Here is a 27,583-nt window from a genome sequence, read left to right as displayed (position 1 = left end):
TTGTAGTTAATTAGTAATGTTCTATATGAAAATACTTGGCTATAATATGTATCTTCCCATCTTCATATCTCTCTCTCTCTAGACTTCCCTCATGATTGAAGATCATGATCAGCGAAGTCACATCTGGACTAATCTTATCTGCCTCCATCAGTTACTTTTTAGCGTTTCTCTTACGGTCGTATATAATATGTATATATCTGGCAACTTTGCCTATCTTGTATCCCAGACAATCTTTGTATAATCTTCTAATAAATAACATTTTCGCGGTGTACAAAATTGAACTTCTCCGAAACGGTGTGACCGTTTCCAATTTTTTATTTTACCCTAGATATAATTTGTATGGCAAAACAATGATTGCTGGTACAGCTAGTTTTTTATAAAATTCTCCAAGTTTGCGGTGCATTATTTGAAATACATAAAATCTATGAAGTGTCTAGGTGTCCTGCCTGCCTTTGAGTTTGTAAAGTGTATCCACCTTTTATTAGTATCTAAAACAGAAACCCTCATAAATATTTAAGTTATATTTTGTTGGTACAGTTTTTGTAAACAAAACATTATGCCCAAGTTATCGTTTCTTCACAAAAAGGTATATTTACGTAGGACCAAGAATACTTGACATATTTGCTACTAAAGTTTCACGATCGACTAGATAAATCTAAAAAACTTCGATCATTCTTTAAAAGTAGTTTAGTAGAGAACCGAGTTTAACTCCCCAACGTAAAATATATCATATCGGATACGGATAAAATGGATTGCAAGAGTTACCTTTATGCAGCTTTTAGAAGAAAATATGAACGTCCATACAATGTATTTTTATGGTTTTAGTCTTTAAATACACTTTGCTTTTACACGCGGCTCCGCCCGTTTGAATATCGGTTATCGTAGCAAAGTAGCCAATGTCCTTCTTAGAGTTAAAGCTATGACAGTATATAGAAAGACTTTGACATTAGTAAGTTTGTGTATATTAGGAACCTTTTAAATAAAATTTATGTGTGGGTACAAAAAGGTCTGACCTTTCCAAGAAATGATAGTTGAGAGAATTATAATAAAAGTCAACTCTTTTGCCTCCTTTAATCTCAAGATTATAATTTTAATACGAGCTCTTTTATGGGTGTAGTTGGACATTGATATTCTCCATGTTAGTCGAGTTACGGTAAAGCATTAACAGGTTATCATGCACTTAATACGTATCAATTAAGGTAAATAGCACAGTATATTACTTAGGCCATGGACTTGTAACCTTGTTTAGTAAGATATTTTTAGACAGCCTTTTAAAATGACTGAGATTGTAATTTTTTGGCTCGTTCTTTTAGTACTGAAATTGTGACAACAGATTTTCATTCATCCAAAATTATAATCTGCGATTCCTGACTCATTTTTTTTCCCATTTCTTTTTTGAATGAGGTCATTAATCACTTTTTTATATTCGTATTTATGAAAGGTTTCAGAATATCGCAGATAGTATATTGCTATGATCCAGTTGTTCTAAGGTGTATATTTGACTTATTGTCTATTAAGTTGTACGGAAAACGTCAACGTCCGAACTAATAATTGTACACATCGATTTTAACGTATTTTCCCACTTTATCGATGTTTGCTACTGTCGTACAAAGGGGATTCAGTGTAAACCTGAAGTATGAGTCATTCGAAATAAAAAGCTTTTTGTTAACAACGAGATTTGTAAAGAATATAATGATGGACAAAACTTTCTTTGACCACGTCTGTATTAACTTGCAAATGCGATGGAAAGTTGACGTCAAGAAGACTGTATAATTGAGAAACTTTTCAAAGGATAGCCCATGATTCAGTCTTTAGTTTGGTACTTGGCATGCCCTGGAACTGATAGAACTTAGTATAGCTAAATTGCATAAGTCCTATTTAGGATTCGGCCATGATTTAATCCCACTTTTGTAAGAAACTTACTAATTTTCTTTAGACATGTTTCAGGGGTGTGGGTATGTGAAGTATAAACTTGGAGACTAACTATTTTAAGGTTGATTAAATGGTCTTCAAAAGGTCACAAGTTGTTGGAAACAAATTAAATTAAGTGATAAAACATGAAATGGACCCGTTTTAAAATAATTAAACTTTAAAGAATGTTTTATACTGGTTGTCACATAAAATAAGTAATAAGTACAAGCATAAGAAAGTTCATTATGTGACCATCAACCAAGTGAACCAGTTCATGCTAGCTGCATCCAATGATCTAGTATCAATAAATGTATCTAATGAACAAAACAGTTTAAATAGCAAATACACTTCAATTAAAACCACATGTCTCGGATATTGCGTCGATTGTCAAAGAGATCTATCGATTTGTATCAATACATTAGCTTTATGACTCAAATTATACTCAAGGAAAGACCCCAAAATGCTTGGGAATACGGCAAAGAATAGAAAAATGTAACTTGCTAAATGCTTTAACAGATAAATTTATTTGAAAAAGTGTTAAGACATGCTAGATATAATTCTAAAATTCCTAGAAGCCGATTTGATGCTAGTTACAGATAAGCTACGTTGCTAAATAAGCAGCGAAGGATGTTAATACAATTCGTCACGCGAAGAGACTCCTTTAATAAAGAGAATCGCCATAGTCAACGCGTTTGGCAGACGTTCCTGTAGACGCAGCGCGTTGTCTGCAGATTTCTGTGAGTTATGGCCCATTTTTAGTATAGCGTCTTAATAGGAAAGGGAGACAGGCTAGCACAAAATAAAAGCGTTAAATATCAAAACAAAAGGGTTTGCTGCAGCCACTAGTGTTACGCCAGTTATTCAATTGCGGAATACCTACCATGAAATTTGAAAACGCCTTTATCCCCAACCGCATCGAATGGAACCCGGGTAATAGTCCATCCGCACGTTGACCAAACATTTACGTCCATATCAAATCTTAGTCCGTCGTACGTATCTCGGCGAACGATAAAAACTCTTTACGATTTCTCTGGGCGCTGTGTGGCATCGTGCCAGTATCTCCCGATGTGTTACGAATGCCGCGGGAGCCAATGTCATGATCTTCCGGGCGGCAAGCCTGTTGCCAGATTTGATCGATTTTTGACGGCCATTATGCATATTTATAGCACTGTTTTCACACTAGCGGCATTGTTTGGGCCTTTTAATTGCCTGTCAAATTTTAAATCGACGTTTGTCGGTTTATTGACAAGTAAGACCTGACTTATGAACGGTGAAAGTTAATCACGTTTCTAATTAAAAGTATTATCTAAGTAGCCTTGACCTTTAAAGTAGACCTGTTTAATAAAAAACAGGTTTTATCACACCCCATTTTTTGTTGTTACGGTAAAGTATTTTTATGCTAAATTCTAAATTGTTTCGCAGAAAAAGCGAAATGTGAGTTTTAGTATCCTTTGGGAATAAAAGCCTAATTTGAAACCAAATCTGTGGTATTATGGTTATTCAAATTTACTTAGCTGACAACTATATATTAATGTAAGTAGGTAAGTATACAGTTTATTCCCAAGTCCGTTAGTGTATATGATAATTTCGCATTATGTCCTAAACTAACAATGAACTTGCTGGTGCGAGACTTTCATAAGTTTCGTTCACAATCCGTAAGTTCTGAAGTTCTGCGGTTTCTTCTGGTCCATTCGTCTCGAACAATGCTGTTCTTAAAGTTTGTGTAACTTCCGTTTGACGTTATACCGACAAATAATACGATAAGCTTGTTATGTGGAACCAGGAATGTACGAATGTTGTGGCATCTGGATTAATTTGATGAGCGGTGTTTAAAGAAGATAACGAATAATATTGGGCTTCATTCAAAGCCATTCAAAGGTAAGAATCACATTGAATATACTTTCACCAATTTGTCGTTTTTGAAACGAGATCATTTTTCTTTGAAGTTTGATCCTTGATATTCCTAAGCATGTGATCAATAGTAGGTATACAATGACTATTACATAAGAGATGTTTGCAGATTTGCGGACAAGCTTGTTATTTTCTTCCTCTGTAACTGTATATTTGAATAACCTCAGCCAGGGGAAAGTAAACAGCTGCCTACAGCTAGATTTAACTGCCAATAGGTCTATCTATTGTAATCAAAGTCAATACGATAATCCGTACTTTATGATCTCCGTGGCTTTGTAGCTAAAGCTTGACATTGCTATAATGTTGTATTTATTTATAGACGATTCGTAATGATAATGCCGTGAGTAATCTCCAGCATACGATTAGTATGATAAATTAAATATATGCGGAAACTATCCATGGGTATTTCGATGTTTAGCATGATGAGTATAAAACAAGTTTCTTGCTCGTTCTATAGTTATAGTTTTAAAACAAGGATGTTTCTAACTGCACATAGCTTTAGACGCACAAGACGGCTTATTTCAATATTTTGTTTTATATTACAAAGGCGTATTTATAGTTGCGGCTAGCTCGTTATGTGCCATCGTCGCCAACACCGGTAAAGGTTCAAATATAGCATCGCACATGTATTCGAAGCGATTCCTTCCCACATGACAATAGTAAGGTTAGTCACCTGCGCGCGCACGTCCTTTGCTTCCGCGGTGACGTCATCGAGACGCCGAGCGGGATCGCCGCGGGCGCACCTTTTGAACGCACTTTTAACATTGATGAATTGACAATCGTTCTGTGTTCTTGATTTGAAGGTACTGGTTTCTTTCTTAAGTGCCAGGCTTTTGACAAAACATGTAGTTGAAGTATCTTTTTCCTTTTTTATCTTACTGGTTTATAGTTTCATAATACCTTGAAAATATTACAATTCTCTCGCAAGCATTATGGTTATTATTATTTTTAGAACTATCATGTCGCTCTTAGATACTACTAAAATGCGAAATCTATTTTTTAGTTCTACTAGGCTAACCACTCGAAAGATCCTTAAAGCGCGAACCGCACGCATGATTCACGTAATATACAGAATTGTACCGTGCGTCGCATTGCATTCCAACAGGCAGACAGTTGACCAATTACGGTATTAGGTCTCGATTCTCAGCGATCCGGGGGCGGGTCTGACTGTTAGTTGTTAGACTGTTAATTGTCATAGATAACGTCTGTTGCTAACCTAATGTTGGCGGGAAGAAAACTACGGGCGTGCTACAAAAGAGCCTAAAGTTTGATATACGATATGCTACAACCACAAACTTAAATTATACACGTATTTACCTCGATCGCCACGAATAGTTTCGGACCCAACCGGAGTCCTTAATCATGAGCTGACGCGGCGCGAGGGGGGATCGCGATTCGTGTCACCAGCATCCGTTACTACAATTATTTGGATGTTAGCGTCCTAGTCGCTCTCAGCGTTCCTTTAATTGTTTTGGAGACAGAACACTCATCTAATATTTTATAAATAAGGTTTATTTACAAAATATCCTTCCATAAAAGATCCGTTCAAGGAAACATACGAAAGATATATATTGCGTCTTATGTTATTCGTTTATATAATATTACTCTTCCCCTCGGCATTCCGGAGTTAATTGGGGCTATACGGCGTTCTCTCATTTAGTTAAGATCAAGGAAAACACAAACATACGGAGGATAATCTCTAAACATTGAGATGTTAATGGAAAGTGAAATAAAAGAACGGATGTTTTGACTCTTGTAAAAATAAGGAATTGCTTAGAAATAAAACCCCACCATACGAGACTAAATTTCAGCAGGTTTGTCGCTGGTTAACAAATGGTTAACGAGGCATAAAACTATTCAATTCTGTCCATTTTCTTCAGAGTCCCAGAATAACCTACTGGCTTAAAAATTAGAATAAATCAAAAGTGCAAATGGCATACTGCATTATTTCATAATAATGCTTGCCATTTGCAAGAACCACACCACACCTTTACACTTATGCATACAGTAATACTGTATTATTAAATGAATCTTTATAAAATACTACTTTTACACCAGCGACATCTGAAACAAGTTTTCAAATAACTATTATCTACAGCTTGCCTTAATTAACATCGAATATCAAATTATAATGAACCATTCTCGTAACAATGAGTACCTATACATTCGCCATGATAAAATGAACTGAGATAATAAAGTGCGAGCCGAAATTCAATAATTAATACCGTTTTTCCCAGTAAACTGAGATTGTTAATCTGATTCCGTACCTTTTGGACATAGCAGGATGTATTTTCACGTCTTTTCATACAGGGTTGGATCAATATACCTGTTACACAATGCAAAAACTCCATAATTTCGTTATACCTTTTGTTGACTATACGTACACATACAATATTTGTTGCTGATAAGTATAGTATATTGTAATACGTTTAGGAAACATTCTCTTGTTCATAAAACGTTTTCGTACTTCACGTTTCTTATTAAATATCTTAACTCAAAAGTTTTTATTGAAATTATTTTGGACTGGTCAGTTTTAATGAAAATCTTCGATACGAGTTGAGAAGTTACAGGAAAAATCCAACTATTTTGTTTCTTTTAGAATCTGAATTTTGATTTGTTAAACCCAGTTATACTTATATAAGTATAAACATGCTTTCTGACTTTATAACTGTGTATTTCGAAGCGGTGATAAATAATAATCCATGGAAATGTGATATTATATGATAATATTGTATCCTACCTAAATTCATTGATTGATTACATTACTAGCACTCGACTTATATATAACTTTCATTGTAGTATTATAACAATAGCTTATAGCATAAGGTGAATGATCCTAGTTACACTTAAACCATTGTGATGACAACGTGGAAGTCTGTCATTGTCGCCATGGTGACCTACCAACAACCCTTTACGTAAGACTGTTGCAATTGTGAAAGAGAGAAGCCGACATACGCCTTGTAGTGCGCCGTCCCCCTTCCACGTGATAGGCGTACAGTCTGCACGCGTCCGCGATATCTGATATCTGATGACCATACTTGCCGCGTATCCATTTTGTTTGGACAACGGTGTCGATTGGCCTGTATTGTAAGCGTTTATATATCGATAGGTATGTACTATATTATAAGTAAGGTATAGTTGATGATGTGGCCAAGGCTTTGAGGGATTGGCTTATATTCAGTACGCGTCTTCGTAATATCAATTGTTTTTGCCCGATAAACAAAGAATTTTAAGGATTCAGGATGTATACTTACTGAGATTACGTATTTTAAAAAGACATTAAGTAAAATATGACCATCGAGTCATAAGCAGTACATAAAATGCTCATATTTCTCACAGACGTTAAAACTAGCAAAATTTTCCCTAGTTTTAACTGTTCAGTCAGCTGGAATAAGTTGTTTTACAGGTCAGTAAACTGTCCAGTAAAATGAAAAGACAAACAACGAGTTGTTCTAGATAAACTTTTTTTAAATAATGCTCTCAATATCCACAAAAGCAGAAATAGATTAGAAATCACTATACAAAATATTATGTAACTATCTCCCAATAAGTAAGAATCTTTACAAACGTGTGTATGGTAACTGGAACCGGGGCGGTCGCGTTGCGGTTACCTGTCGCCAAGTGGTCAGTTGTATGCGTCTATAAATACATATGCATCTTTGTAATATTCAGGAAGAATTAAGACTAGGTAATGAAGGCAGAATACAACATCAGTCCGAAGGAATTAACGAATTACGAATGCTATCGAAAAAGTATTTTTATCGCAGCCCCATAAGTTTGTAAATGGTCTAAAACAACATTTTTATATAAATAAGTTTTAAAAAATACCTTTCGTATTATCCCTCGCATTTAATGCCATATTAACAAGGCCATTACTGATAATTAATCTGTCTTTCGGTGCTACATCAGCGCAATAACCGTCTCAAAGCGGAGTCGTCAAAAATTGCTACTGAAAATTCTTATTATACTGGGATGGTATTCTATTAGTCTAAACTGTTAACTGTAAGTTGAAAACCCTAATTCTTAAGTTACTATACCTACTGTGTCTAAAACTTTAAAAGGATTGAGAATAATACTTACGTTTTAAACTAAAAGATTAACTATAGAAAGTACGAAAACACTATAAAGCCAAGACACAAAATTCTTTTGCTTAGGTTTTAAGGGTGATGATCTCGTTTTATACATTTATTAGAGTATTTTACATGTTTTGTAACATGAAGTGGTTGGTTTGAAAGCTTTTTCTTGTAAATATAGCTTTTGTCACGATAATACAAGGAGACTTATCTTGGCATTATGTTGTGCTAGTAACGCCATCTAGTGGCGAGCGGCTGAACTTGTCTTATGTTCTGGTTGCAGTGTTACATTTGAAATAATGTTTAAAATTATTTCATAGTAAAAGTGAATTAAATAATTATATGGTTTCGATGTAAAATTATTTTAATAATAAATGACGCAGTGTTGTTTAGGAAATTAGATTACATTGCCTAATTTGAAACAATTTATTATCATGTACCATTTAGCCTAAAATGTATGTTTTAATTCTAATTGCATTAACTACGCTTGAAAATTATTTTTAATAGTGTTGTATTAAAGTTGACATAGACAATAATCCTACAAATTAACGATTATAGGCTGTAACTAAAACATCGCTATTTCTGCATCGTAGGTCTTACAAACCGGTCTAGGACCAATAATACCACTATTCATTTCGCGTGGGATGAAACTGGTTTCAATTTACTAATGCAACTGTTCAGTGCCTCTGTTTTGAATTTTTCATACCACGATACGAACCCTCTAAACGTTGGTTCGCTAGCTAACGCCGAAGCAAGGCGGTTCCGCCACTGCATAATAGATGGCGCCAGCAGTCGCGTTCGGAGCTAAACATTCTGTGTTATTGATTTACTCTATCTAGTGGCGTTCAAACATAATATTGATTGTTTTGAGATACCTTTGTTTACTCAAAACCTTTTCTTATCTTGTAAGTATACAGATATGTTCATTGGAGCTGTGTTTTCATTTTGTTTCGAGTGGTTACAGGTTTCGTGATTACATGTAACGATATTTTTATTTAAAACGACGTAAATATTGGTTTATACATATTATATGTAGCACTTAGTTAATATGTACATACTAAGTAAAGAAAAAAAATATAGAATTTGAAGGTCATTTTATCATCATCAAGGAGTGCATTGGCATCTGCTAGTTACACCTACTTAAAACCCACATATAGGTTTTTAAGATATAAGTCAGAACTCTTCAAGCAAAAACACGTATTATAATTCAAATAAGTAACTTTAAACCTTGCATGAAGATTATTGTGAACATCCAACAATAAATTGATTATCACCCAACCGTCCAAAGTCATACACTAGGTACTGTATTCATGGACAATTTACTTCTATTCAATTCTTGAAGCTATCATTGCATTGGCCATGCAACAAAACTATTACAAAACGCAACGGCACTCGTTGACGTCTAAGTCGGCCATCTTGTCCGGTTTCCCGCCAATTGGATGATTGCGCGGGAGTCGTGTGCTGCCCGTGTCAAGGTGACAATATTGCTGTTCAGTGTTTGGCCATAACTATACAATAAACGTCGTTGAAGTGTGGCCGTTAATTAAGGAAGAAAATAAGAAGGTATATATAATACTAAATGGTATGATTTTTTTCATAGAATTCTGAAGCGGTCCCGATGCTACCTGTTTCATTTACCGCTTAACTGACCAATTACTGTGTAATACTAAATTTTCTTAATTAATTTGGAGAGGAATCTTGTAATAAATCATCGCTCACAGTTCTTAATCTTTCGTTTGGAAGATCTGACGATGAGATTTCGTCAAAAAACAATACTGAAATTAGTCACGCTACACTTGCTGCTTCTCTCTCGTTGTGAACAGTTTCGATGGTATGAAAAATAGAAGATTTGGACGAGACCCAGTTTGGAAAATGATGGAAAAACAAGAATTGAAATTATCCAATTATATTCAATGACAAATATTACATTAGTGTAGGTAAGTAAGAATCTCTTGCGAATTTGTCCAAAATAGATTTATTTTAAAATGTTTAACCAAAGAATTTTAATAGCTATATGAGTCGTCCTAAAACGAGAGTATCAAGCTTAAATTTAAATTTCCAAAGTAAACGAAACTGACTAAGTAAACAACGCGCCCTAATATGTGTGTGAACCTAAGTACATATTTAATTATTTCACTTGCCTAAGCACATACGACCGTGTTAATATGTTGTAACAATTTATTTGCACTGACTCTAGGCCGTTTGAGACCCTTATGATCTAATTATGTTTTAGTAAGTCTTTCGCTTTTACTTGTGCAAGGTTATGTGTCAACACCTTTTTGATATTTTGATCTGACTACAGTTCATGATTATGATACCAAGAAACATTAGCACAGCACCGAAATGTAATCTGTCCGTAACATTCCTCGCATAATTCATAATCTCGGCCGTTCCCTAAATTGCCGCTTTAAACTTTTGCTATAATTCGATTTAGTACCTTTTGTACGATAAAATCTTTATCCAATTTAAACATTGACGGATCAAATATTTACTCGTAGCTTCCAAAATTTTAAAACTCAAAGATCTTTATCAGAAGTCCAACCTCACTATATCGTAAAATCTCGTTTCCAATTTAAAAGTTGAATCGGGACGCGGAAATCGAACGACATCCCCTTCGTTTATCGATTTTTGGGTTTTAACTTTAGTGAAATCGATTCTCGAGACGTTGTACTCCTAATCTGATTAATGTAGGATCATGGAAGTCCTCGTCTTATTGGATTAGTCCGTGTTAGTGGAGTTAATGTAAACCGACGTTTATGTTAGCTGACCCAACGGAAACTTAGGTAAACACCCATCCGTAACATATTACCGACTTATCGATGTGACATGTACGGTTGATAAGCTGTTAGAACTAGAAACATGTGTCCAAGTGTCCAGTAGATTTTGATTCATTGTTACAAGTAAATATTATGATACAAAAAATGTTCACGTAGTTTTTGTTGGGCGTAGAAAAAGGTAGATCCAATTTCAAGACTTCTCATGTGCTGATTGATTATCTGCTTGTGTAGCTTAAACAGCTGTGGGGTGTGGTCCATAAACGATCTTGTATTTCGTATATCAAAACAGCTTTTAGCCTTTTTATAAGCCCATAAAATTTTACAATACACTGAGCATGATATGGGTTGAAAAATATGCAACTATCACCAATTTTATGATCCAAGAAATTGAATTTCAGCTACTCTAATGGGAACAGCGATATAATATTTTATAAAAAAAGACAACCAAAAACAGCGTATTGCAGTGAAGGGTAAAACAAAACACGTAACTCTGCCAATAGATGGCGTTGATCACAACTAAAGATTTACTTCAACTATGTTTTCAATATTAAGTAATTGCTTACCTGTAGATGCCAGACTTACTTCCGAAACTACTCAATATAAGGTACTACAATGATTAATAGTTCGACGGAAACATTCGGACAAACACAGCCATACAGTTGTACTAAACTCGTATCAATACGACATCCATCAAAGTCATGTTGGACTTGTTGAATCAGATGCGATATCCATTTTAGAATCGATTCGTTTAATACTGAGTTACTGTGGTAATATACTGCAGGAAATTGTTAACATTCTAGTTTGTTTATTGTTGCGTGGGATTTGTTTCTTAGCTGTTCAATTATGTTATTAATATTAAGCTGTTGTTTTATTGATCAAATATTTATTGTATTTTTTGCTATTAGATTAGCTATTATTATATTTATTAGCTATTATTCTATTAGCTATTATTATATTGCTATATTTCAGGATTAGAAGTCAATAAAAAGTCTTTCAGTTTTGGATCGATTTAGTTCATTTAATAAATTCAAAGTGAAAATTAAGATGGTATCCTTAATATACTATATTTATTTCTTAGTCTCGCGAATACTCTAATTTAGATTCGAGACGTGAAGGTTGAATGAATGACTTTTGAGATTAACACGAACCGAGTAATGGACACCGGGGTGTCATATTTCATTTCGGAATAGTTATTACGGCATTGAAGATTGGCTGCTGATTACGTAATTCCAGTGTTAAATATAACCTCCTTATAACAGACATACTTTGTACCTTATGAACTCCTTATAAATTAACGCTTTACTGTATCCTAACCTCATAACAAAAGATAAAGCTCATTTCTTTGTAAATACATACGAAAAGGTTTTCCTCGTACAAATCTGTGATGTGAAACTAATTGAGTTATACATTCATCACTCGGAGCGTCTTCAATGTAACTCCCGTTGATATCGCGTCAAAAAACGGATTAATGGAGACTGCAGAATACTTTTTAAGTGACAGTTTCCTTGATATGGGTGAAGCGGAGAGAGGAAAAAGGGAAGCATTTGAGTTACTCAAAAAAGTTAATCAAGATTACTTCTTATTGTCTGTTTTAAAGAAGATATGCATGATATTTACAGGAATCTCAGTCTATCATTTAAGAACATGTCATGTAAATAAGTAGATTGTGTTATGCTTGAATATTCAGGGAAACGACTTACGGAGGGTATACATAACATTGCTTATTTACAGGGAAATTTCCATACAAATGAACTAGTAAATATGGTTATCTATTGTAAACACAGAACGTATAAGTCGACGACTGTCAACTTCAGATATACTGGCAGATAGCGCTGAGATAGGATAAGTTAGGTAATGTGACGATGAAAATCTTGAACTGACGGCCACAACTATACCTTGGTAGGTATACGTCCACATTACGATCGCTAATGTTCTTGATAATCTATTATTTCGATGATGGTCTGATTTTCCCTTACCTATATCTCAAATTATTATCGGTGTATTACCAAAGAATAAGCATTTACGCAATAACCGTAGCTTCAAAGGCTGAGATCCAAATTGTCAACGCAATATTTTCGGAATTTCGAGAAACCTTATACGATGCGTAATCAGATTTCAGGCATACGCAAAAGCAACACTTTTCTTAATACGCTTAAAAAATAATACATAGCAGAGGCAAAAGCTGGCAAACAAAAACTGCGGCGAAAATCTTTTCAGAAACGTTCCTTTGGTTCTCCGCTGTGGATGCTTGAATTTTCCCTTTAAATCGGATTTAGATTTTCCCCGATCGCTGATTTCGAAGCGGTTCCTTTTATTTATCCAACATTCAAATTGATGAACACAAATAAGAATTTTATCGTTTATCTTGAGACGCAAAAGCGGTGCTTTATCATGTTCGATCCTTTGCAATCTTGATGATTCAAGATGGTACGAGCATATCCTTCAATTATCTGAGGCGGTGTGACTTCTGTTATGTAATTAGGGATCAGACGCACTTGTCCATGTTCCCTGTCTAGTTAAGAGTCCCGACTCCCTCACGTCACGTCCAACTAACGTATCAAGGTTAGGAGGGTCCCAATCTAAGAATAGAAACTGATACGTGTCTCCCTATACTGTGAAGTCAGGATCATATCAAATTGATAATATGGAATTTATCGATTTTATTATGACGTAAATATTTTTTCTGATCATATTCTGTGAAGTTATCACGAATTATAGGTATTTCTCAGAAATTGTTGCGCGTAGTATGCACCATGCAGTTTACCCTGACTCGAAAACTTCAACCTCGAAATAAACATGATCTTACGCGAAATTTTCGTTACGTCACCAGCGTCTCCTATTTTGAGCCGTGGATCGTGGTCGTTTAACAAGCTTGTGCTGTCAAGGCCAGCCGAACCGGACAGCTCCAATTATCCACTGAAGACTCCCGACTCTTAGCTCACGAGGCGGCGACGTGATAACCGATGGACCTCGGGCTCAGGATATTCCACGGCTTACAATATTTGATACTTGGGTCCTAAGTTTACAAGATGTATGTATTATGTAACTGGGATTGAATCGAGCTATTCATAATTTTATTAAGGAGTTGTTCCACAGTTGTACTATGACTACAGCGACTACTATTAAGACAATAATGCTGTCTCAAAGTTACACTAGCATTTATATATGCCCAGCTTCAGGCATCCTTTAAAAGGCTTATTTTTTGTCTTTATCTACACTTTCATTTGTTTCAAGCTCGTTACTCTCATTTGTTCAGAGCTTAAAATGCTATTTGAATCACTTAAAACAAAATCTATTTTTGGGTAAAGATAAATACTCGAGTACCTTTTATAACCGTGAATATTTAAACCAAGTAACATGATTATATTGGATTCCCTCAGCTGTAATGAGATAAGTAATTCGCGTTCAGGCAACACGTAAAACATGTACGTAATGGGGATAATACTTTGCAATATTTGTTGGGAGGCTACTCATATGGGTATTTCGTTGGTTTCATCGGTTTTTGTGAACACTTAAAATACTCGATATATGTACGAGTATACTATCGGATATTGGTCGAGTGTCAGCTTCCTCTGAACATCACAGCCAAGTTTTTTTTTTTCAAAATTGGTCAAGCCGCTTAAGAGTGGAATAGTAACAGACACATTTTAACACACTCAGTTTTGCTTAATGTTAATATGGTGGAGTGCCGCCATTTTTATAAGTTTTTATTGATAAATTAAACGCGAGTGTATATGTAGAAGCATGCTTATGTAAATACTTTAGTTGTTACGTATAGAATTGTTTTATTATTGTTGTTTTCATGTTGAACAATTGACGAGATTAAACGAGATTTATGTAGGGTAGATTAATTCCTACGTGTTGACTAAAGGAATGTGTATTTGATAGGACGGAAACCAATGTTGTGCGTACTCTACCTTCATACTCTTAACATAGACCTAGAAAAAAAAAAACGGAAGTTTTTAAGCTTTTAACAAATAGCCAAAATCTAGTTATTCCAAACAATTTTCTGACCGATTGCAAACGCTCAAAGGTAAACTGTAATTTCCTAACAAAATCACCTCCGGTGCGAACGAACCGGGTGTTCAATTAACAAACCCTCGTACCTAGTCACCAGTGTCGGTTCGATGCTCGGCACAAATTGAAACTCGCAATTTTTATTGGTCAGCGACGGGTACGGGGCGTAAATCTCGGCGTGCAAGCGAAGCCGGATTGGCGTCCAAAGGAAAATGTTACGAACGATGTCGACGGAAAACTCGTTTAATTAAGAATTTGTGGGCCTTTTTTGTTGCCTTTTGTTTTGGCCACGAATAAGCCTCTTAGCTTGGTGCTTTGACTAAGAGGATCATGAAGATCGTAAAAGCATCACATTTTATTTTCTAGCTTCAATAGTTATACATATTTATTTTTTAGCGAAATAATTTCAAATGAATAATATCCACATTTGCTACTACCGATAACTATATTTTAAAATATACCTATTCTCAAAATAAGCTCGAGCTAAAGTTAATTCGCCCCAAATTTTCACTGAGCCAAACTCAATATTTATGTTTTTGATCGTCACGAATTATGATACTAACAATATTTTCATTTAGGTATATCTTTTGGCAAATTCATCGTTTTATTAATTACATTCTATTCATTGAAATCTAAACCGGTTTAGTTTCAGTTTCCAAATAAAGGGAAAATTCCCAAAATAACTTCTTTTTATGGATTTGCAAATAAAGATTTTACTGGTTCGATTGCTCCATTAAACATTTATAATTTCGGTAGTTGGTGTGAAAAAAGCAGTTTATATTTGAATATAGATCAATTTGGATGAATTGATTACGGAACGATTACAGCTTGATACTGTTCTATCGAGCGGTAATCGAGTCGTAATCGATTGTCGAAAACATGTAACACGTCACGCGATGAAATTAATTTTGAAACGTATTTTTTTAGAGAATTGTGAAACTGTTTGATTTTCTATGGTTACGAATGTTCATTCTCGTATTAGTTTTATTTCTAATATTATGTAAAAGTATGTAGTAATTTATTTAACACTCGGCTGCTCACGAAACGGTAATAGCTTCTAGTTACATATTCAAATAGCTGAACCCTAAATCAACTGAGTATGTATTATCGCCTCACATAGTACCAAAACTAGCAAGTAATTACAAAGGCCATACATTGAAAATAGGTCGGCTACCGGCCGCAGCGAGCCCAGGTGTTAATGTACTAAATGCTTCTGTGTATAACGTGTGAGGATTAGAGGAAGCTGCAGATATATGTGTATTTAGACATGTATGTAGGTTGTATTGTGTTTAGTTGATTGTGTATTATGGGGAATTATTTGTTTTGACAGTTACATAAATGGAATTTTACCTTTTAATTTGATCAAAAGTCACTTTTCATCTATTGGATGTATAAGGGAATTTTCCGATCAATAATAAATAATTCAAGACAATTTTAGCCCCGTGCTTCATATAAGAGTGGAGCTCATCACGGCTTTACGCCAGTCAAAAACGTGGAATTTTGTAACTCCCTTTATTAAAATTTAGACAAGACATAAACTGAATAATCCTACGACTGTTTTGGAATCACTTTATAGTTCATTATGTTTACGACAAAGGTCACGCAAAAACATTACCATATACAGTACAGCACAGTAATTTCCATTTCCGTTCGAAGCCCTATATTAATTCAAATCGGTTTCATTATTCAGTGTCATTACACCTAGCTGGCATTGGGGCACTACCACATACTCTTTAACTAAAACTCTTGCATTTGTGGAAAAGAGATAACGCTCTACGTCACGTAGTATTGAGTCCCGTTTCCTCAACCTGCAATATTCTCACTTGAATACGTGGTCCTCGATTAACACAAGTGTCCAATAAACAAGTATGGTCGATGTACGATATGTTCTGTTTACATACAGATATACCTTTTTACTATATGTGTTGTGGTGATTTTATCGTGGCTAACGGTAGCTTGTTTAGTATACGGTTTGTGTGTATGTCTGGTCATTATATTGAATGGTTAAACTATTCGTTTGGAATATATTTTCAATTTGTTATAAAGGTGTGAGAGTTGGATGAGTTCAGAATTTGCAACTGAAGTCGACACTTGTGTTGGTAAAAACATTACGGTTCGTAAAACATGAAAAAGTGATCTAAAAATGTGAATACTCTTTTATCTATAGGTACATTTAAAGCATCATCTAAATTGGATTACGTAACGACTTAAAAAATAAATGTTACTAATTTGATCACAACTCGCTATCACGAGAATTGTATGACAGTCATAAACTATAAAAATAGTATCACTTACACCACTAATACCTATTTTTTTAGTATGTTTGTTTACAAATGCTTTACTGCATAACGTTATATCGGTCTTGCAATGCAGCATCAAAACATTAGGGCGTGGCTTCGAGATACATCGCGTGAATTAGCCGTGAGCCGGCCGAGTCGCCAGTCGCGATCCGGTCTCCTGACGCAACGAACGTCTGTAACTTACCACGAATTATACATTCACGTGCACGTGAATTCATTTGTGCTAAATAATAATAAACTAACTGGATTGTGTGTTCAGTGTTTGTGCAGTGATACTCTCGGCCAGTCTTTTAAACAAGATTGAGTCTCGAGGGTAGTTTGTGAGTGTCGCACCGACGATCAAGTATTTACTGTACGTGTTTTATTATGCTGTATTAAGAATACTTTAGTCACGGCATTGACAAGGTCGGACCGGTTTATTTACGTGTTTTTATTTACATATGCAAAAGTTGTGACGTCTTTTTCGTATTGTGTCAATTTTAAATTTAATTTGAATGTCGATGAATGGACCGTGAAGATAGCGTTTATAACATATTTGTTATTTAAGGTAGTCGGCGGTTTGTTTATTAAGTATAATGGGCACGTTATTAGCTGTCAGGCGAGCATACCCTCAGTCACAGTTATCGATGTTACTGTACAAAATGATTCACAACATCATTAGCAGGAAATGTTAAAGCGCGAATCCCATTTAGTTTAACAATACATTATATTTCATACAAACGGTCGTTACCCGAACGGTGTTAGCAGTAATTTCGCGAAATTAAAGCATTAAAAGCCTTAAGCAATCCAGTTATAATTGTACAATGGGAATATACAAATTTATTTATCGTTTTCTTGAAGTCGAGCCGAGAGTTTCTAAGTTTGGAGTACGTGCCCCGAATCGTTCGCTCGTTTCAGAAGTCTTTTACATTTTTTATTAGGTTTCCCCTTTCTGTAATGTTCCGGAGCCCCGGGTCTAATTCCGAAGTATTTGTGTTCTTTGTGAAGGGTATTGTTTGTTGGTTTTATCAGTACACTTATAAGCCTCCCTTTGGTTGTTCCACATTCGGTTATAACACAATCTCCTATCGTCAGCTACGTCAGGTCATGTAACGACATCAAAGAACACCATTACGTGAAGACAATGTCAGTGTTATTACATTATAACATCATAAAAAGATAAAAAGATTGAATATTCGTTTATGAATCTGCTTTCCCCGAATTTATTATTAAATTACATGTAATGTTATCTTTTTTTTGCAAATGCCTGAGGCTATGACTCGTATTTCTTTCGCTGAGGGTATCTTGAGGAGATGTAATCCGGGAACCCACACTTGCCTCGAGAATGTACGTGCTCAAGAGGTTATATGTTCAGTCTGCTCTATCCACAATATTTGAAAAGAAATCTTTTATGTATTTAGGAAATATTGTTTCAATATTTGTGTGTATGTGAAAAAAAAAAGAGATTTTACGAGAGCGGGATTTTAAGAACATTAGAAATTGGATAATTGAGCGCCTTCAGCAAAGGAACTTGTCTTTATGCAAAATAAAAATGCAATTTCATAAGAATGTTTATATAAATATGCCTATTTATATTTTTTATCTAATAAATATCAGTCCGAACAATCCTCCGCTAATAATTTCAGAACACACATAATTTCACGAACAAACATACGAAAAGAAAGGGTTGGTATTCGCATTCCGGTCACGCGACCGCAGCGTATCGTCTTAGCATGTAAGCCGAATGATCGCTATTGTATACAATATTTATATTTCCCGCAACTTATGCCCGAACTCTGCTTATCCTGGTACGAGAGGTTCAACATGGATGTAACCCTTTTGAATGTTCGGATATACTTTTAAGGAAAGGTTATAACGCTGGATGCATAGGAACTAGCGGTCATATAAATATTTTATATGTTTTTTATCGTGCCAATAATGTGAATGGACACGGGAAAAATACTGGTCCAGTGGAGTCAGTAAAGATAGCCAATTACATAGCTATTGATGTCATAAATATGATTTTTTAACCAATTTAGTATTTTGTTTGAATTTTAGACCGACCGTTCAGATTTTGTTCCTAACAAGTCAATTCTACCTGACGGTTTAGTTATCAATATTTCCAGTTAAATTCACAGGATTAACAACAACTACATCGCCATTGTTCTTAGTAACTGACTACCGAACGTAAATGAGTGATGGCGGCGCGGGCGACGCATATAAATATGTATGTATGACCGAAGCTTACCGATTATGGTGACATTGACGTGACTAAATAACAGATATGCGATACTGATTAATGGTTAGGTGTTGAAATTAATGAGTGTGTTGTTGGGCTATTGGTAGTTGTATGTTTGGTCCTCATTGTGTAGTAAAATTAGTCTGTTTCGTTACTTCTGGATGTAAAATTTTAAAAATTTCATGATAAATAATAAAAACAAAAACATTAATAAGTCTATATTCCTTTGTGTATGGATACCTAACATACATTATAACAACGCTTATAATTAAAAGAATAATTTAAAAAATATCCCGAAGATTAACTTCAAACGTGTTAAAACTACAATCTATTGGAATCTAACGTTTATTCACACATAGTCTGTCAACTCGCCAAATATCAAGTGTTATCCGTGACGCTGCCCTCACGGTGACTTCTCTTACATGGCGACGATTTCCAACGCACTACGCAACTTGAATTAATGATAATATGGAGTTCTATGTACCCGATGCGACGGTGAACCATGAATGTGAATAGCGCAGGAAGACGGGGAGATTAAAAGAACGAACAGTTAGAAATTATGGTGTAAGAGTTATGAGTGGTGAATGCTTGATATATTAAGACAAAGATCTATAATGTAGACCTAAGACATGTTCTGTTCAGTCATGAAAGGCGTTGTATCACAGACGCCACCACATGAATCGTCTGCAATAGACGAAAAGGCCGTTGGTTGAGAACTAAGTAGGTATCGGTCGGCTTTTAGGGGAGATGTTAATTGTTTATTTAATTAGATTTCCAACCCATCTGTCTAAGATAGAGACATCTACTTAATACAGTGCTTAGTAGCCCATATTAAAGAAAAATGTTGTCAGTTCTAGAGCTAAATAGAAAAAGAAAAACGTTACGTTGTACAAAAAAGCTTAAACATAATATTGGTATTTGTTTAGTCATCGAAATTGTGATGATCCAGATTTTGCTAACACGACGAGATAAAAAACATCAATGTAAGCCTGAATTTTGTTTTGATACCACCGTAATTGGATAAGGGAGTATTTAATATTGTACCTCCTATCCTAATCCAATTAGCATTTATACAAACAATATTGTTTAATATTTGATACCCAATATTGTAACCGGATTAACCTGAAAGTCTGGCTACATTTATTTAAAACGCCAACTCAAATGGATTTGCGGTTCTCGTATTAAATGTAATTAGTAGAGTTAATTGGAATGAGTCTAGTGTAGTAATAAAATAAAAATAAGTGGTATGTATAGTTTGGTGAAGGTTTTAATTACAAACTAAAAAACAAATAGCTCTTGACTTTATTCATGTTTAACTCTATATGAAGCACTGCTAGATTTAGACTGGATTCGATCTTCGTCTAAAACTGGTCGCACCTATTCTACTACCGCTTTCTTTTCCAAGCAATGCAGAATATTTCACAAATAGCTTTTTGAATCTTCAATTATGTATATAGCTAAACATTCGTTGTAAACGCACAACCCATTTCCTAACATAATAATTGAACAACGAAAGAATCAATAATTCCCTCTAATAGCTGTTTCTTATGTCTGTATATTTAAATAATTGTACTTTGACACAGTTAGGAATAATTGTTGTAATTATTGTCTTGGGTATAGCGTTGTAGAATAAACTATTCATTGCGAAAATAAACCTTAGTACCTTAACATACTCGCTTTGATCCGAGTATTTTGATGTTTATAATGTACTATTGTTTGATAAAATTCATTTACTAACATCTAACTTGCGTCCTGCATACTCAATACGAATCCTGACTCGGGTCTTTCTAAAAATACACCTGAAGTTAAAGAGTGCAGTTACTCCTGGCTTTATGAATGATGCACAGATATAGATACGGTACTAATTTACCTTGATATGCTTTTATATTATTTATCTTTAACTATAAGATTTATGGCACCACATTCTCGATAGTCGCTTGTCTTATTGAATACCTACAATGGAAATTGCTAATAAATGTTGTAATTTTTATCACAAGTCTGCGTATTGTGTATACATTAATTATCTACACCTTGATACAACTAATATATGAGACAACTAGTTCGTACAGAAGAAATTTACAATCGGACAATTTTAATAGCCCTGTATATATATTTCTATACGATTAACCAATAAATTGCAAAACGATTAACAAACACTAGAGACGCACAAGTAAACAATAACACATACTTACGAGACATACAAATCAGTTTGCATATTAAAACTATTATAATTAATTCAGCAACCAACGCTCGATTGCGTACGGTCAGCAAAAGAAGTTAAGCTAAGCTTCATCCGAATACTCGTATAATAAAATGGAATTATTAGGCTGGGAGCTAAGTACCTTGAATTCTATTGAAAACTTACTGAAAACCTTTATAAAAGGTTAAAAACAATTTCGGTCATTAATTACTCTGTGTTTAGTTTGCTAACTTGCGTTGCTAATAGTACCTACCTTACCGTAGATTATTACGCAGAAATACACGCGATTTGTGACGACACTCTGCATATGTGAGATATAGTAGAATAATATGTGTATGTATATAACGATAATTCTATAGATTTACGTATATGGCACAATTTATATGTATGTTGTCTGATAATCTAGAAACGTGATACATATTAAGTTCCTATATGTATGTTAATAATTAATTTGTTGGGAGATCAGAAAAGCTGAAACTATTTTCAAAGGATTCATTTATAAACATATATTCCGTATACGTTTTTATTGTAGACTTTTCTAGCTAAAAGTTAGGTAAAGCCTCAAGTCCCGAAAGAGTTGAGTCGTCAATCTGTCTAGTATTTTAAGCACATTTGCCTCAACGTTTCAGTAAGGGAGTTCTTTTTTAAAAGTAGGTTGCTCTTCATTCTTCCCTACTTTGCATTTCATCGTCCCACTTCTAACAGCATACATAAACGTTAGACATAATCCTGTTTGAAAAACCTTTAGAACAGAACCCTTTGTGTGCATCACGAAATAGCTAAGCTTAGTTAGACAAAGCTGCTGCGTTCGATCTAAGAAACTTACTTCAGGTGCTTGTTTATTATACCCGGCAGCGATACCGCAAACACTGCAAGAATTTCTATTAAAAATAAACATAAAAGTTATACGATACACTCTAGGTGGGAACGGGGACTTTGTTTAGTAATACACGTAGGTATATACCTTATTTATTACGTCATAAATATACTATTGTCTTTGCAGTGACAAAGCGGAACACATTCTTTTAATAGCAGGGTCTAACGATGCTCCCGAGGTGAATACTAGGGTGAAAACGAGTATCACACATTCTTTCATTAATTACGAGGGGATACACAGCTAAATTAAAGGGACATGATGCCTCTTGAGCTCGAAATAACGTTGTTTACGAAACACTTTATGTAGGTACAGAAGCAGAGCTTAATTGAAAATAGAACAATAGGAAACGGTTGCCATGCGATTTGAACCTATCACGACGGTACAACTATTGTCTCACTTAATTACTATGTATATAGTACTACATTAATTATATTGTTGTAAAGTAGGTACGTCATAGAAGACTAATATAATTCATCGCTCCTTCTTTACCCTCTTAGATATTAAAATATTATGTTAATGTTAGTAGGAGCTGTAATTTAGACTCACCTTAATGTAGCAAAATGAAAAATGGTTTCAAAAGGTAACGTTTTCAACTATTACTCGTGTTTTAATGTTCCAACTTAGGATAAATGGTACGTTTTCTTTTTAGTACCTAATTTCTTAATAAGTTGAGCGGTTAATGTGATTTTTAAGTTTAATAGATTGTTCTTAAAATTAAGAATAATGTTTATAAAATATAATCTTAATAAAAAGACAAATGTATTCTGTCTAGTCAGCTTGATTAGGAATAAAAGAAAAGTTGTAATAATCATATTAACAGCTACTCAACTGATTTAATAAGGCTGAATGTTATTAACAGACGTAGGCAGAAAACAAGTTACACCGTATCAATAAACATGTCGTATCTCTGTAATATAACTAATCTGTGGCCACGCCACGTGCTCGCGAAGCCATTCAATTAATAATACCTACTGAGTCTCGATGTTTTAATGTACTTATTTGTAAACATTCCCATAGACGGGGGAAGTTTCCATCTGTGATGTTTGTCCGTGTGAGTCTATACTATAGAGTCGTGTATGACTACTTGTCTATAGATTTATAATTACTCTAATCATAATGTTTTACTTGAAGTATGATATACTCTCGTTTTTTTATGGGGTTGGTTCTATGTAAATATACATATATGGATTAAAATACATATACGCACATTTCTGTTACCTAGTTTGGTAGGACTTGCATTTCAGATAGGAAGTTGTTGTATTCGATATACGGGAAGTCGGGAAATCTCAACAGAAATTATTTAAGCCATAAATCAATTCAGCCTATACACAAGCACACATAAGATTTTATCGAGATGAAGCTACTTTTCAACGTTTCCTTGTGAACATTGCTCTTATCGACACATTTTATACGGTCCTAACGTTCCGATGCGTCTCAAACGCCATTTTTATTGGAAAACAATATACATAAAACCAAACACTAGGATAGTGAGAAGGCTCATTTAGTTATCTATACTTCCATTCGAATACTTGCAATAAACCGACAGATTCCATATTTTTTTGATTTGACAGTCCAATTTTCAAAGGAGGTTGATTATTCCTGATGCTACGTTACTTCATTATCGATCCATCGTTGTCCTAAACCTTTCCGTAGTTCCACGGATTAGAAAACAGAAAGTTTGTTCACTAAAACAGTTTAGTTAACAAAAAGCTTGAACGAAATAACTGGACAGATTCCTTTAAGCCCGAGCAAATATCATTTGTCTCAGTTTAATAGAAGTGGTCCAAAGACTGTGATCTTAGATTCAAAATTTACACAATCTTACTTTAGGACAAGTCATTACAGACCATCCACTATGAGCACTATTTGTTTTAAACTTGTCTGTCCTTCAAATACTACTGATCAGTCTACGTACTGTTTCAAGAAACATCAGTATTTTACTTTTATTAAAGTGTGTCTGTATTAAAGTGCTAGATATTGAGTTATACATAATTCTCTTTGGTGTGAATATGGATATGTATAGTCAGGTACATACTCCAAAACCTCAAAGATAGTTGTTGTAATCTTTACCGTAGAAAAAAAAACCTTTTTTTGATGAAAAAAAAAATGTGTAATGCTAAGAAGAACATAAAATATATAGTAAATAAAGTTGTAAACAAAAAAAATATTCAGTTTAGTAAAGTGATTGTTCTGTTCCATCTACTTGTTGGCAAATACTCTTAAAGTCATGATCTTTCTTGAGCCGAAAGTGTGCGTAACTTTTTATGCGATATAGGAATTCGATACGCCGAATGTCTCGATAATATAACGATGCAAAATTAAATGTCATGTCTTGACACATCGTATCGTATATTATGTAAAGTGTATTATGTTCTTTTGTAATGTGTAATTGATGGAATTATGCCGATCTAATTGAATTCGATTGATACACTTGATCTTTTCTCTTTGTAAATTAATTATAGGATATTTTAATATGGTATGAGATTGAATATTACGTATTTACGTACGATACGAAAATGATGAAGTTTTATATTTTAGTTTTGTTAAGATTTATTGCCACTTGTGTTATCACCAAAATTTTTAGTGCAATGTCAAGTAAGTCAAGTATAAATATAAAAAAAGATCTCAGAGCACCACATAATTCTTATAGAACTTTTTCTTGGTACTTAAAGTTTTTGTGCCCCTCGGGTAAATAACGCGAAATCGGGCCCTCCTCGTCAATTCTCGTAACGCGATTGTAAAAAGTTTTTAGGACTAAGAGCTCTTCGGTAACTTTATGCCCTGGGCATTTGTGTTTTAAGGTCAAAGAAAAAAACGCTTTATTGACCTCGATTTAATGGTAAAAAGTTACTGATGTACTTTGGTACTTAGAAACGTTTTCCTAATTAAACTTTTGATATCAGTTTATAATATTTTACTGAGTGCGGTGAAAATATCACCTGACTTTTCAGTTCATGTAAAACTAACAGCTGTTGACAAAATGTCTAGTATGAAGATTTAATAACTTGAGTAATTAATACTGATTACTTTTATATAATCAGAATTAGGATAACAAAAAGCGCTCTAAAAATAAGTTGTATAGTTTTTGTTTAAGCGATAACTCAATCGTCTAGTTACGTCATCAGGATAGACAAACAGTCTGATTACGTTGTAATGAGTTTTTTTGTTCACACGATGTTTTTGTACGGTACACGTGATTCGTAACGTAATCGATTTCGGTAACATGTATTAGAGGATGATTCGAGGAACGTTTATTGATGGGTGTACGAAATACGAATGTCGGTACGATGTATTGTGTGTGGAATTTTTTGATTATTTGTTGGACAATTTGTGTATTGTGATTTATTATTGGAATTACATTTCGGAGGTTCACATATCGTTCTCAATTGATATATCAATTTTAGGTTATACATATTACCAAAAGCAATTCAGTAGATCATTGTCACATTACACTGGTATGAAATGGTTACAAAATAGTTTACCCGCATTAGAAACTACCTACTAGTTTTTAGACGTGACGAGACAGTGTATAGTTTGGCGAGGGTTAATGTGTTACGTATCGACATAGGAGCTCAATAAGCATTTAAATCATAAATTAATGTAATAAAAAACCTACAAACTATTTAGCAGAGTAAAAGGCCTAAGTGCTCGCCATCGAAGCTAATTGCTGGCAGCATATTTAGCCCGCCTGATAGCTTTCGCTTAATCCTAAAAGCCTTGTTGAAAGCTCGACTTACTGTTCGGTTGAAACTGCTTCATCTATTTAACTCGCCTAGCTGGGCCTTAGGAAATGGTGAAATTACGTAACCTGAAATAAGGTTGATAAGATAAAGTATCTTTGAATAAAAAATTAGAGCGATTTTATAATAATGCAAAACAACATATATATTTTATTTAAAAATACATTTATATATTTAAATGCGAAATCACAATTCATTTGTCTCCCTATGACCTTAACGAGAGTTTCGTTTTACAAGACATCATCTGTAAACTAAATATTTTTAACATTGTAAACACTTGTGAGATAATAGCGTAATGATCTTCAAACGAGTGACGCATTCCAATGTGATTCATAGTTCAACACCCACGTATTTGTGTCATATGTGACAAATTTGTCACCTAAAAAATATAGACGTAAACATATGTACACGAAATTGAAGTATGAATGAGCGTTACTTACAACGTAAATTTATCACCTGATTTTAGCTAAGGTGCTGTTATAAATAGGATTTATTTTTGGTATGTTTAGCAATGAGATTTAGGGCTGTTTTGTTTGAGTGTTTGTACGCTTGTCATTCATTTAGCATGGATTTGTTCTTGTAAACAAAGCAGGAAGAATACGCAAGTTAATGTCAGGTATATTTAAGCTGAAAAAAACAATAAAAACTAGCCACAAATTCGACCTATTGAAAGGGGAAAACCATCTGCGACTTTCAAAAAGTTTATCACTAAAAAGACAACACTCCGCAATATATCAAATAACTTTGAAAATGGCGCCCAACAATAACAGGGCATTGAGAAACAATTCGTTTTCCAACTCACAAATTAGTTTCGAACAAAAGTCCAGTGTTTATCGCGATATTAATTTCGGTAGGACTCTTAAAGTTTGCGATGTTTTAAATTGTGATGAACGTTTTGTTTCAGCGTTGCCTTTTAATGTCTCTTCATCTGTCTAGACGTGAAATGTTTAATTTTAATATTTCAAAGGTATTCTTGTGAGGTTTTCACTCTTGGCCTTATCATTTTATAAAACTTCTACGTCATATCTCTGTTGAAGTAACTATGCTTATAATTTGTCTACATAGCAATGTAAGTGGAGTATTAATTAACAACCTTCTAATGTAAAATATGTGTTGTTGTTACACAATCATCATTAAAAACTATGTAATAATCTTGACAGCACATTGAATCATCCCACAATGTTTTCAATCTTACTTCTAAATGTAATCGTTCTTTGACATTGAAATTTCTGTTACCGCATTTTGATCGTAGGATTCGCGTAAGAGCTTTTTGGCATTATCTGTGTAAGTGCTGACTTAAAAGATAATGTTCGGAGAATTCTTTTGACAGGTAGTTTTCTATTCGTTTCCACGATAAAGCCTGGCTCATTCAAACGTTTTAAAACTAAAAATAGTTCAGAGCGTTCTCTCGCGTTCGGATTAATACTTTTCTACGAAAACTAAAGTGGAAATAGTTTTTAAACTGTTTGTTTTGATTTGAATTCTGAATTTAGTCTAGACAACTAAGCTGATGCACCGATGAAAGTTGATTTTATTGAATTTATTTAAAGTTAACATAG

At 34.3% G+C, this 27,583-nt stretch overlaps 2 protein-coding genes across 2 annotated transcripts in view; both read left to right on the top strand.

The window, feature by feature from the left end:
• The window catches only part of LOC113505160 (MAP/microtubule affinity-regulating kinase 3-like), a 190,263-nt gene that overhangs the window by 26,330 nt on the left and 136,350 nt on the right, over positions 1-27,583 (top strand). The window lies entirely within an intron of this gene.
• The window catches only part of LOC113505161, an 86,610-nt gene continuing 70,636 nt past the window's right edge, over positions 11,610-27,583 (top strand). Inside the window, exon 1 of the mRNA XM_026887738.1 lies at positions 11,610-17,341. The gene's annotated coding sequence lies outside the window, so the exon portion shown is untranslated. The remainder of the gene's footprint in view (positions 17,342-27,583) is intronic.

This window comes from Trichoplusia ni, chromosome 24 (assembly GCF_003590095.1).
Source record: "Trichoplusia ni isolate ovarian cell line Hi5 chromosome 24, tn1, whole genome shotgun sequence".
Classification (NCBI taxonomy): domain Eukaryota; kingdom Metazoa; phylum Arthropoda; class Insecta; order Lepidoptera; family Noctuidae; genus Trichoplusia; species Trichoplusia ni.
The sequence above is the reverse complement of the archived record's forward strand: the minus strand, read 5'-3'. Positions and strand labels throughout refer to the sequence as shown.